Source organism: Podarcis erhardii, assembly GCF_964252035.2.
Source record: "Podarcis erhardii genome assembly, chromosome: 9".
In the NCBI taxonomy this organism is placed as follows: Eukaryota; Metazoa; Chordata; class Lepidosauria; order Squamata; family Lacertidae; genus Podarcis; species Podarcis erhardii.
Window position 1 is genome coordinate 44,852,933 of NC_138512.1, and position 11,985 is coordinate 44,864,917.

Here is an 11,985-nt window from a genome sequence, read left to right on the forward strand (position 1 = left end):
ACTATCCCACTCTGTGTTTCACACTGAATTGTTGGAAGGTGCAATCCTATACCCTTATGCCTGGGAATAAATTCTACGGAACATAATGGGGCTTACTTCTGAGTAGATGTGTATAGGATTGCACAATAAATCTCTGAAACAACATTTTAATAGTTTGGCCCACTTGTCCAAGATCATTTTAAAACCAGGCATTATTGGTAACTCTTAAAATTCTATTGACACTCTGTTTTATATTACAATTTGGATGGAAGATAAGAGCATTACACACAGCTCTAGTTTCGAATGGCACAATCCTATACGTGTCTACTGAAAAGAAAGCTTTGTTGAATTCTACCAGACTTACTCCCAGGTAAGTGTGCATAGAACTTCACACTAATTGCATGAGCCTAATTATGTCTACTCAGAAAGGGGTGTACTGGGTAAGTGAGGTTAGGACTGCAGCCTAAATCTCTGCAAATCAGTATATCCAGTAGAAGTGATTAGTGAATCATTTATGTAGTTCCTAGGGTTGATCATGAATTCTGTTAATATGAATTCTGTTAATAAAGAATGTAACTAAACTGTACTACAGAGACATACTGTTTCTTAAATTGCTTTAAGAATAACAATGAAATACGTTTTTGATTATGCAATAAATTAATAATGCTATATGTTAACATTCCAGGTAACATTGAGCATTTTTAAACAGTTGCTTATAAAATAAAATGTAATATACATTTTCCTGTGGAATTACATGGTATTTAAGAGGTTTTATTCATGGAAGACAACAGTTGTGCTTGCACATCATTGTAAACCATAGTTATTTATTTTCTGTGAGTATGCAGGTGGCATCCACTTTGCTCCTTCCCAGCTTGACCAGGAGCAACAAACCACAATACTTGGCTTAGTTACAACATAAATGGAACATGGAGCCCAGCTGTTTTCATATCATTGTCTGCTACACTAAGTTATTTGCTTTTTAGCTATGTAGTTTGAGATGTTTTAATCACAGATTTGTAATGGGTGTATTTTACTGTGTTCTGAACTGCCAATAATAATGATGTAATTTAAGTGTTACTTCTGAATCAGGGATCATGGTTTGTTTCTCTCAAACAAACCATGATTGTTAAGCCCAATAACAAACCTTGTTTCCACAGTGGCCTGGTTTGCATAGCACAGCAAGTAAAAATATGGCTTCCCAGGACTGTGCAAAGGATGGACTCCTGGAGAGTAGCTTGTAGTCACTTTGATCCTCCCCAGTCCTTTGTGCTCCCACATTGTACTGAACTATGTCAAATTCTTGCTGTGTTATCTGAACCGAGTGCCAGTGTGGTGTAGTGGTTAAGAGTGGTAGACTCGTAATCTGGGGAACCGGGTTCGCGTCTCCGCTCCTCCACATGCAGCTGCTGGGTGACCTTGGGCTAGTCACACTTCTCTGAAGTCTCTCAGCCCCACTCACCTCACAGAGTGTTTGTTGTGGGGGAGGAAGGGAAAGGAGAATGTTAGCCGCTTTGAGACTCCTTTGGGTAGTGATAAAGCGGGGTATCAAATCCAAACTCTTCTTCTTCTTCATGGTTAAGCACCGTCCTCACTGGCCATGTGATCGTCTCATGCAGGGTAAGTCATGTTGTATGCTTTATGATTTACCATTATGAGCAAATCTGGCCATACTCTCCATTGCAACCACTTACAAATCCAGTTATGATTGAATTTATTTAATAACCTAGTAATCTCTGTTAACAAAGTGTTCAACTTAGTTAGTCTCTAAGGTGCTACTGGAAGAATTTTTTTATTTTGTTTCAAAATGTAAGTTTACAGGAGCAAATGAGATTGCTACATGCATAACTGGGAAAAACAAAACACAGTGACTAGTGATTTCTCTTTAAAAGCTCTCCTGAGCCTGAAATAAATCTGACTTCCTCACTGGCAAAGTACAGCATAGCTAAAAGCTCAGCTGGGTGCATGGCCAACCCAAGGCACTGCATGCTGCCTGTTAAGTACACAAGTTTGCAAGGAAAGCTAGCTTTTGTCCTGCTATTCTTCCTGGTGTCCTTCAACACAATTCTTTTCAGCATCTCCCAAAGCCTCACTGCTAGAGTATGTGTAGTGGTCAATAAATGTATTGTGGATGCCTCTGAAAAGGTTTACTCAACAAACAGTAGCAGAACTGTTATATTGCACCAACAATTCACATAGAGTTGTTTTGAAGTTGGTTCTAGGTGGAACAGCTGGAGGCATCTTCTAATCTTCAACACAAAAGATTAAAGCAGCTACAAGGCTATAAACAAGCAGCTGAGAGCCTTTGTTATAATGGCTGAGCATAAAATCAGCTGTGAGTAAGACCTATGAACTAGCCTGCGCATCCTTTACCAGCATTGAAGTAAGGTATCACCTTTGTGGAATTTCGCTAGGTAAGTGTTGACTATCTTACAGATTCCTCTGCAAATGGAAAAGATAAGAGCTTGGCAGACTTCGGGTCACTGTTATTTCTCATATTTGCAATCCACCCTTTCCTCTCCAAAGATCCCATGATGGCATTACAGGAGGATTACCCCTCACAACTATCCTGTCAGGGAGATTAGATTGGCAGTATGTGACTGAGTAAAGTGCATCCTATGAGCAACATGGGGATTTGAACTCGGGTCTCACCAGTTCAAGTCCTTCACTCTCACCACCATGTTCATTGTTGATTAGAGTAGCACAGTAGAGCCAAAATGTACTTTTTTAAAAGCAAGTTTCAGCATTTTCAAAGCTATCCTTGGTTCCCACTCTCTCTGCTTTTAGAAAAACTATCAAGGACAATCTTTTTTTAGTTTGGCCATTTAAAATTGCTTTTAGTAGTACTGTTGCTTATAATGTTTTTAACAATGGTTATTGTTGGTTTTAAGACTGATTCTGCATTACTCCCCGTGTGTCCATTTGAAAACAGATGTAGGCAGTCCCAGCAGTTGGGGGGGGGCATGCATCCACAACTTCCCAATTATGTTGTGTGCGGACATATACCAAGATAATAATCACACCTTCTTCTTTATTCACCTGGGGCATGTGCAGGAAAGAAAAGGCTTGTATTACCTAATCAAAGGGAGTTTTCAAATGTGTATCAAGCAACCACACCCTCCCTTGTGGATGCAAGATCTAGAATAAATCCAGATTAAAAGCATGTAGATGACGAGCACAGACTATTCCAGATTTAGAAAAGCTACATTTTTGTTCAAATGGGTCAGTGTGTTCACAGTCTCAGTCTTTAAGTTGCCACAAGGCTCTGTTTTCTCTGGAAAAATGCCTCTCCTTAAACAGACAATAAGTATTATGTTCACAAGTGTAGATTTAACAAAAAGACTGAATCAGATTGAGCGTTGTTTAGTAATAAACACACACACAACTGATTAAGATGTATGTGTTTTTTAATTCTGTTTCGTGGGGTTCTGTTTTTTAACAGTTATTGGGTGAAAACAAATTCGGTGACCCCCCCCCCCATTCTCTACCGAAATATTACTGCCATTTGCTATGATAACTGTCAGACAATAACTCTGTGTTGCCATGTGCCTAAGTATACAGGCATTTATTTACTTAAGCTTCCAACTTTAGGAAATTCTAATAAATGTAAAATTACCTTGTTGCATTTGTTTTATTGTTACATGCTATGGGCAAGAAAAGGCTGTGCAAACAAAATTAAGTTAAAACAGAATTTCAGTCAATAAAAGCCACATAAAGCCTCCCTTAACAGCTCATACTGTTAAACTGGAGGCAAGGCTTCTAAAGAATTCTGTTGTTCTCCCCATCCCGCCCCCCTCCCCAACTAAATTAGTTTCACAGAATTTCAACAGATGTCTTTCATAGACATTACAACAGACCACTTTTCTACTTCTAGGTGATATTCTATCACTTTCTCCCCACATCTACAAACACCCAGGTCATGCCCCTCACTGGCCCTGAATTGTGATAATATATCTTCCTTGCTTGGATGGGGAGAGGCGTTTGTTCATCTAAGTTTGCATAGCTCGAATGTAGCCTATTGTACAAAAGTAAGAATCACACCTGTTGCTCCACCCACTTTATCCTTTGACAACACCCACCACTGGAATTCAGGTGCTGAGAGGTTGTGCATGTGGGATTTCATCAGCAGATTGATAACTAAAGCAGGGTGAGGAAGCTTTGGCCCTCTGTATATCACTGAACTACAGCTCTCATCAAGTATGGTCAATGGCTAGGGTTGCTGGGAGTTGTAGTTCAGTAACATCTGGAGGGCCAAAGATTCCCCACCCCTGAACTAAAGCTTTAGGTTGCAATACTGGTCCTTTCACATATGTGCACACATGCAGGGAGCAGGTTGTGGTGGATCTTTTTCTGAGGAGCAATGCTTGCTTTGGTTAAAAATAAAAAAGTGGTGTTGGTACTCATCTCTTGATAAAAGTGCTGCAGGTGCCAGCACAAAATAACTGCTGTAGGTAGCAAAAAATAGGTGACTGTACTCCTAAGTAGCCTGTGGGTAACTGTAATTCTAAGTGGCCAAGCAAAGCCATTCTCTTCCAATCCATGCTATGTGTGTGGTGAGGCACTACCATGCCATGCACCCTATAGCAGGGGTTGTAAAGAAGAAGAAGAAGAAGAAGAAGAAGAAGAAGAGAAGAGTTTGGATTTGATATCCCGCCTTTCACTCCCCTTCAGAAGTCTCAAAGCGGCTAACATTCTCCTTTCCCTTCCTCCCCCACAACAAACACTCTGTGAGGTGAGTGGGGCTGAGAGACTTCAAAGAAGTGTGACTGGCCCAAGGTCACCCAGCAGCTACATGTGGAGGAGCGGAGATGCGAACCCGGTTCCCCAGATTACGTGTCTACCGCTCTTAAGCAAAGATCACCAGTGTGGAAGCAATGATTCTTCAACATCAACTTCGTTGGACTTGTCATGTTGTTTGGATGCCTGATTATTGTCTTCCAAAGCAATTACTCTATTCCAAACTTTAAAATGGAAAGTGTGATGCTGGTGGTCAACAAGAGGTTTAAAGACCCACCCCCCAAGGCAAATCTTAAAAAATGTAGTATAAATATAGACAACTGGGAAGCACTGGCCTGCAAGTCTCCAATTGGAGAGCAGCCTTTACCAAAGGTGTCGGGGACTTTGAAGACACTCAAACTCAGGACGAAAGGGAAAAACATGCTAAGAGGAAGGCACAAACTCCCGCCCGGAAACCTATGTTCCCCACTGTGGAAGAATGTGTGGATCCAGAATTGGCCTCCACAGTCACTTATGGACTCACTGTTAAAACCGTGTTTATGGAAGACAATCTTACTCAGCTACGAGTGATCGTCAAAGAAAGAAGAAGACAGCAGGGGTTGCTAACCTGACAGCTGTGAACACTCATGTACTTGGGGAGGCCTCCCCTGGTGCCTGCAGGGTTTCCTCCCCTGACCATGAAATTCAACTTGAAGGAAGCATTATATTGTAGTCAGTATACGAGATTAGTCTGCACACCAGAGCCTTGAGAGGAAGGCCAATAGCTCAGTGTGATGGAGCGTCCATTCTTCATGCAGAAGATCTCAGTTTCAGTGCACAGCATCTCCAGGTAGGGCTAAGAGAGACCCCTGCCTGAAATCCTGGAGAGCTGCTGCCAGTCACTGTCAACAACACTGAGCTAGATGGACCAAGGTCTGATTTAGGGTAAGGCAGTTTCCTATGTTCCTGCATTTGTAAGTGGACTGCCATGTGGTTCTGGCAGAAAGGACTTCACTAACTTGCCTGACTGCAATAGAGTGGACCTAGTACCGTGAAGCAGTAGCATGTGTGGGGAGTGGGGGAAAGAGCTCTTATTAGCTCCTGTGAGAAGCCAGTTGACAACATGCTCTGGAAGCACATCTATTCATGTGAGGCAGCAGGGCTAGGACAGAATAGTGTTCTTTTTAACACCTCAAATTAAAATCACGGCAAGAAAGGTCTTCTGAGCCTCTCCCCTTTCCTGCTAAATAGCTACCAGCAACATCCCACATTTGAGCTTGCAGGATGGAAAGCTCCAGCATCTCTGTCTGTCTGTCTGTCTTGTCTCTCTGAAAGCAAACCCTCCAAACACCTTTCATGTAACAGCATGAGAAAAAAACAGTAACTGGCAGCAGGAGGACATTAAATATATAATACCAAACTTCTACATGTACTATGAAATACCTGTTGTTACCTTATTAGGTAGTCCTGCCAAACAGTCATTTTCTTTCTGTCTTAATTGACTTAAAATATGGAGATTCTGCGCTCCCCTGGTGTTTTGCTAAGGCTTTTGAAAGCATAACTGAAGAGCTGCAGACTCATACGCATTCTAATGGTCTGCTCATTTAATAACAGCATTGTGCGCAAGAAGACTCAAGGAAAATAATTAACTCTGACAGTTCAATTTTTATTTTTTTGTTATTCAAGGATGATGCACTTTATCTTTCTTGGCTTTTGCTTTACCATTCTCTTACTCACAGGGCATAGATGTATTGACAAGCGTGTGCCTACTTAGTGAATGCTTTGGCTTCTGCTGCTGTATCCTGAGACAGAACAAGCCCCCTAGGAAAATATGTTGTAGAAGTATTGGCAGCGAAGGTTGGTTCCAGTGGCGTAGCGTGGGGGGTGCAGGGGGGGCCGGCCGCACCGGGCGCAACTTCTGGGGTTAGGGCAAATCCACGGGTTAGGGGGCGCAAATCCACGGGTTAGGGGGCGCAAATCACTTGCCTTGCCCCGGGTGCTGACAACCCACGCTACGCCACTGGTTGGTTCACACATGCATGAATCAAGGTGTCATGTGGTAACAATAGAGATGGGGAAAGTCTAGAGTGACACACAGCATGAACTTCTGGTAAAACATTACATCTGCCTTTGCATTAGAAGTTGTTATGGGAAAGATGGTGTGACTCTAGTCTTTGTATACCCCTTTGGTGGTTACTTGCGTTTGCGAATGAGACATCAACAGATCACACACACCGCAGAGGGGACTGTCATAACATTTTACATTACCTCAAGCACTAGCATGTTCTATATTGTCTCAAGCACAATGTTTACACATTCAGCTGTGGCTCATCAAGTCTTTTGTGATCAAATGATGGGGTGCACAAATATTTATTTATTTGGAAGCATTTATAAACTGCTTAAGATTTTTAAAAATCTTCAAGAAGTGTGCGCTATAAAAAAGAAAGAATATTGTTAAAACAACCTAAAACCAATTAAACAAAAGTATAAAAGCATTTAAACAGCAAATAAAACAGGAATTAATGCATAAGTGAACTGCCCAAGTAAATCTAAAATGAAAAAGAATGCAAAACAGGCTTAATAATAAAATTTCCAGAGCGCTTCAACCAGACTACAAGAGTATTACTAGGAAAATGTTGTTATTATTTATTGAATTTATATACTGCCCTACGCGGGTGGCGCTGTGGGTAAAACCTCAGCGCCTAGGACTTGTCGATTGTCAGGTCGGCGGTTCGAATCCCCGCGGCGGGTTGCGCTCCCGTTGCTCGGTCCCAGCGCCTGCCAACCTAGCAGTTCAAAAGCAGCCCCGGGTGCAAGTAGATAAATAGGGACCGCTTACTAGCGGGAAGGTAAACGGCGTTTCCGTGTGCTGCACTGGCTCGCCAGATGCAGCTTGTCACGCTGGCCACGTGACCCGGAAGTGTCTTCGGACAGCGCTGGCCCCCGGCCTCTTAAGCGAGATGGGCGTGCAACCCCAGAGTCGGACACGACTGGCCCGTACGGGCAGGGGTCTCAGGAAAAGAATAATAACTGACTTGTAGCTAGACCTATATCTTTCAAGTTTACCTAATAAATAATTAGAACTCCTTTTCTTCTTTTATAATAAATAAAAATGTAATAAATTATTGCTGATTGTGAGCTGCCTTGAGAAACCCGTGGTCTTGAGAAAAACTGCATAAAAGTCACTTAAATAAATACAAAAACATATTTCTCACGGTGTGTATTTGCTTCTGTAGAGGATTCTTGTAAAGCTGTGTGAGTAAAGATCATTTCATGTGATCCATTCTATTGCTAGAGCTCACTTCTAATTGTTTTTTTTTTTTTAACATTGAAAGCAGGTGAAGAAGAAGAGTTTGGATTTGATATCCCGCTTTATCACTACCCGAAGGAGTCTCACAGCGGCTAACATTCTCCTTTCCCTTTCTCCCCCACAACAAACACTCTGTGAGGTGAGTGGGGCTGAGAGACTTCAGAGAAGTGTGACTAGCCCAAGGTCACCCAGCAGCTGCATGTGGAGGAGCGGAGATACGAACCCGGTTCCCCAGATTACGAGACTACTGCTCTTAACCACTACACCACACTGGCTCTCAGTGTGACCTCTGCATATTTGCCCAGCATGCTAGTCACCACTACAGCAAGCCTATCCCATTTATTTTATTTTAAGTAGAGCTCTGTTTTGTTATTATATAAGAGTAGTTTGTATTGGTTTTAACTGACACGGGTTTTTTAAGTTGCTTTATACTTTTTTTAAAAAAAAGGAAATAGACAAATACTTTTTAAAAGTAAACATTCCCCACACTATAAGAGAGTGCTATTTTAGGACAACGGAGCAGATCTGGTTGTTTGTTAGGGACTTTGGGGACAGGTTTTGTCTGGAGAGATACTTGATCATGTACATTTCTGAAAAGGATCAAATAATTATGTATGCTTGCGTATTCTCTCCCCCCACCCCCCCACCCCACCCCCGCCACATCTAAGTAATGATCAGCACTCATTCCCAAACTGGGGCAATAGTACCCTTGGGTGTACTGGAACTTTCATTAGGAGATACTTGAGAAAAATCCAGTAATGGCTGCTATTATTTCTCCTATCTCGTCTCTAAGATGCATATCCAGATTTATGGAAAATGCACAAATAGCGAGGACATTAGCTAAAAACCAAGAAGGCACCACATTGTGTCGTTCTTGGTATATATTTGTCACATGTGGATTTCATCTCTTTACTGGTCTTGGACCACCTGATTATTCCTTCAGTCTGCTGCAGGGGCTTCTGGAGGGATTAGTGTATAGGCCATCTGTGGCTCTCATGTGTAATGTGTCTGATTTAGCACATCAGAAGAAATAACACAACGGTGTACTTAGAAGATTCTGCCTCAGTACGAATGCCCACTTGGATGTCCTGTAAGCTTGGGCCTATGAGTCTTGGGTTCATATTTCGACTCAGCTTTGACTTCATTTCCCAATATGAAACTTAGCCTGCAACCCTTTAAGCATGTATAGGGGAGTAAACCCCACTGAACTTAAAGAAACTTACTTCTGCACATGTCACTTGCATTATTTTGTTGTAATGCAAGAACCCTGAAAGTTAGATCAGTAATAGCCACATATTACACATGTGGGGTTAAGCCTGAAAGAAAGCTTCTTGGCTCAATCCACAAGCTGTATAATAATTAATAGTAGCAGCTACAAACTTTAGTTAGATCATTAATCAACTACGTTTTTCATTGATTAATTTAGGGCTCCATAATCAGCTAAATCTTTTGTTGATTAGTCAGAGTTCCAGTCAGTAGAGCTGTGCATTAAAGGTCCATACCCTTGTTTTAGTTGAGGGAGGTATTTTGGTACTATTACTATAACATAGAAAAATAAAGTATTTATGATGCCTGTGTTTCCTTAACAATGAGTTAAATCATGGCTAGGCAAACTAGGCCCGGGGGCCGGATCTGGCCCAATCGCCTTCTAAATCCGGCCCGCGGACGGTCTGGGAATCAGCGTGTTTTTACATGGGTAGAATATACCCTTTATTTAAAATGCATCTGTGAGTTATTTGTGGGGCATAGGAATTCAGGTAGGTTGCCGTGTTGGTCTGACACAGTCAAAATATATAAAATATATAAAGAAATTAAAAATATGTCTAGTAGCACCTTAAGAGACCAACTAGGTTTGTTCCTGGTATAAGCTTTCGTGTGCATGGAAGCCATCGAGATAGAGAAACACCCTCACAACATGAACAAGCGTGACGACACATCCCGCTTGCCAGACATCTGGAAATTAGCCCTCCCCACAAAAACTGACACCAGATCCAGAGGCACACAGAACGCCAACACCAATCAACCACACCAGACCCAAACCCAGACCCTCTCCACAGATGAATTACAGACACCATCCAGTAGCCAATCCATGGTGGCACCTCCGGATGCTGCACCCCCCTGCAATCCCTACACAGATCTGGCTGACACAAGCCACAAAACCACAGCTCGCCCCTATACACGAAGCCAAGCCAGAGCACAACTAAGTACAGTACAGCCATCTTCTCAGGAAAACTCTTCACAAAGTTCAAGAGGTCAAGACACAAAGACTTTAACAACTAATCCACACCTAATGACCCACCTAAGTGGTACTCAGGATATCACTCAAGAAATCACTCAAGATATCTCTCAAGTAATTAAGGAACAAAAGAAGAAAAGGCACACTAGCCTGGGAACTTCCTCTCTGCCCAGAACATTGGAGGCTATACACCACACCCCCTCTACAGTATTTATAGGAACTCAAACACTGAGATCCTGCTCTGTTCCAGTAACAAGAAGCCGAAAGCACCAGCCTGAAGATGACGAGTGAGACCTCGTCGAAACGTCGCCTAGACACCCCAACTTTTACACGGGAAGACACCCGAGGACACCAAAACCTGCATTCCTGTACCCGTGAAAATCTACGAAAGCATATATATATATATATATATATATATATATATATATATATATATACTACATTGCCTTATGTTTGAATTTCTCAAATGATAATCCATACTGAAGTTTTGCAAATAGAACCAATGAGTTAATTGATTGGGTAAAAGGAAGGTGATTAACCAAACTTTTTTTAAAAAAAGAAAAGGAGTGACAGAAACCAGTAAAACTTGCAGCCCATTTTGCAGGAGTAGTGTGAGAGTAAAGGATTGTAAGAACCTATATTAATATCATTGCTGATGATGATCAATCACTTCTTCCAGGTCTTTAGCCCTACAATTTCATGAATCCTGACTTAAAGGAATATGCATAAAACAGATTTTAGTGGTTCCTGAAATAATCCTCATCAATTCAATTACATAGGCAAGAGGCCAAGGACTGTTATAGGGCAGCAGTTACAGAATATTTATCGGGATGTAGCAATGTGTCACCTCATTTTTAATCCACATGACTTTTTTTTTTTTTTTTTTTGCCTCAGTGTTATCCTGAAGAGTTAACACTAGTTTTTAGGTGTCAAGTTAACCTTCCAGCTAGAACAGCCCAGGCTGTGTCATCCAATGCCAGAGCCATAAGCCACTTAATTACTGCAGCCTTCTGCACAAGCAAGCACTCTGGAGGTTAATCTCTTGTTTGATGTGGACTGAAACTGTCTTAACAATAGCTATTTGCAACCTGTCTGGTAGCACCTGGATCTCTGGCATGCAGTAAATTGTATAGGTTAGCCACATAGTGACACTGTTAAAGTTGTTTAAGTAGATAAGCTTTATATGCAAAGAACAAGAACCTGGCCTAGTCTGCATGGATTTTGTTTTACGCTACCACAATCTCCAAGCAGTGCAAGATCCCAGGGTTTGGTTTCCTTTGGAATGAGGTACATTGGAGACCATGGTGTCTTTAGGATATACTGTATATGTGTTTATTTATACATGTATACAACCCCTGCCTGCAACGGAAGGGTTCACAGCATTAACACCCCAAGTGGGTCTTGCTTTTCCCAGAGCCACAACCTTGGATTTCAACCAAAATCAGGCACAGCTCTGTCTCTCAGCTGCCCAGGCTGCAGTTTACCAGCTTCTACATTCTAGCTCACATAACTCAATTCCCAACTCTGGTCTACCAATGAGTTGAGGGAAGGGGGCCACCCATTTGCACAGCACCACTTCCTTTGTTACCTTAATGGCCCATCCGTAGAGGGCCATTACCCCTTACCTTGAAGCTAGCCTGGCTATTCCAGGTATAGAATCCACGCTGGATCCGGGAATTAGAAGGGAGTTCTACCTTCTACCTACCTGCCCCCCAAACTCATAGCGCTGTTATTTACCAGTCAAGCT

General features: G+C 42.0%; 1 long non-coding RNA gene across 1 annotated transcript in view; it reads left to right on the forward strand.

The window, feature by feature from the left end:
- LOC309349832 overlaps positions 1–4,577 on the forward strand; it is a 34,201-nt gene extending 29,624 nt beyond the window's left edge. Inside the window, exon 4 of the long non-coding RNA XR_014160200.1 lies at positions 825–4,577. This is a non-coding gene — a long non-coding RNA (uncharacterized lncRNA). The remainder of the gene's footprint in view (positions 1–824) is intronic.
- The last annotated feature ends 7,408 nt before the right edge of the window (positions 4,578–11,985 follow it).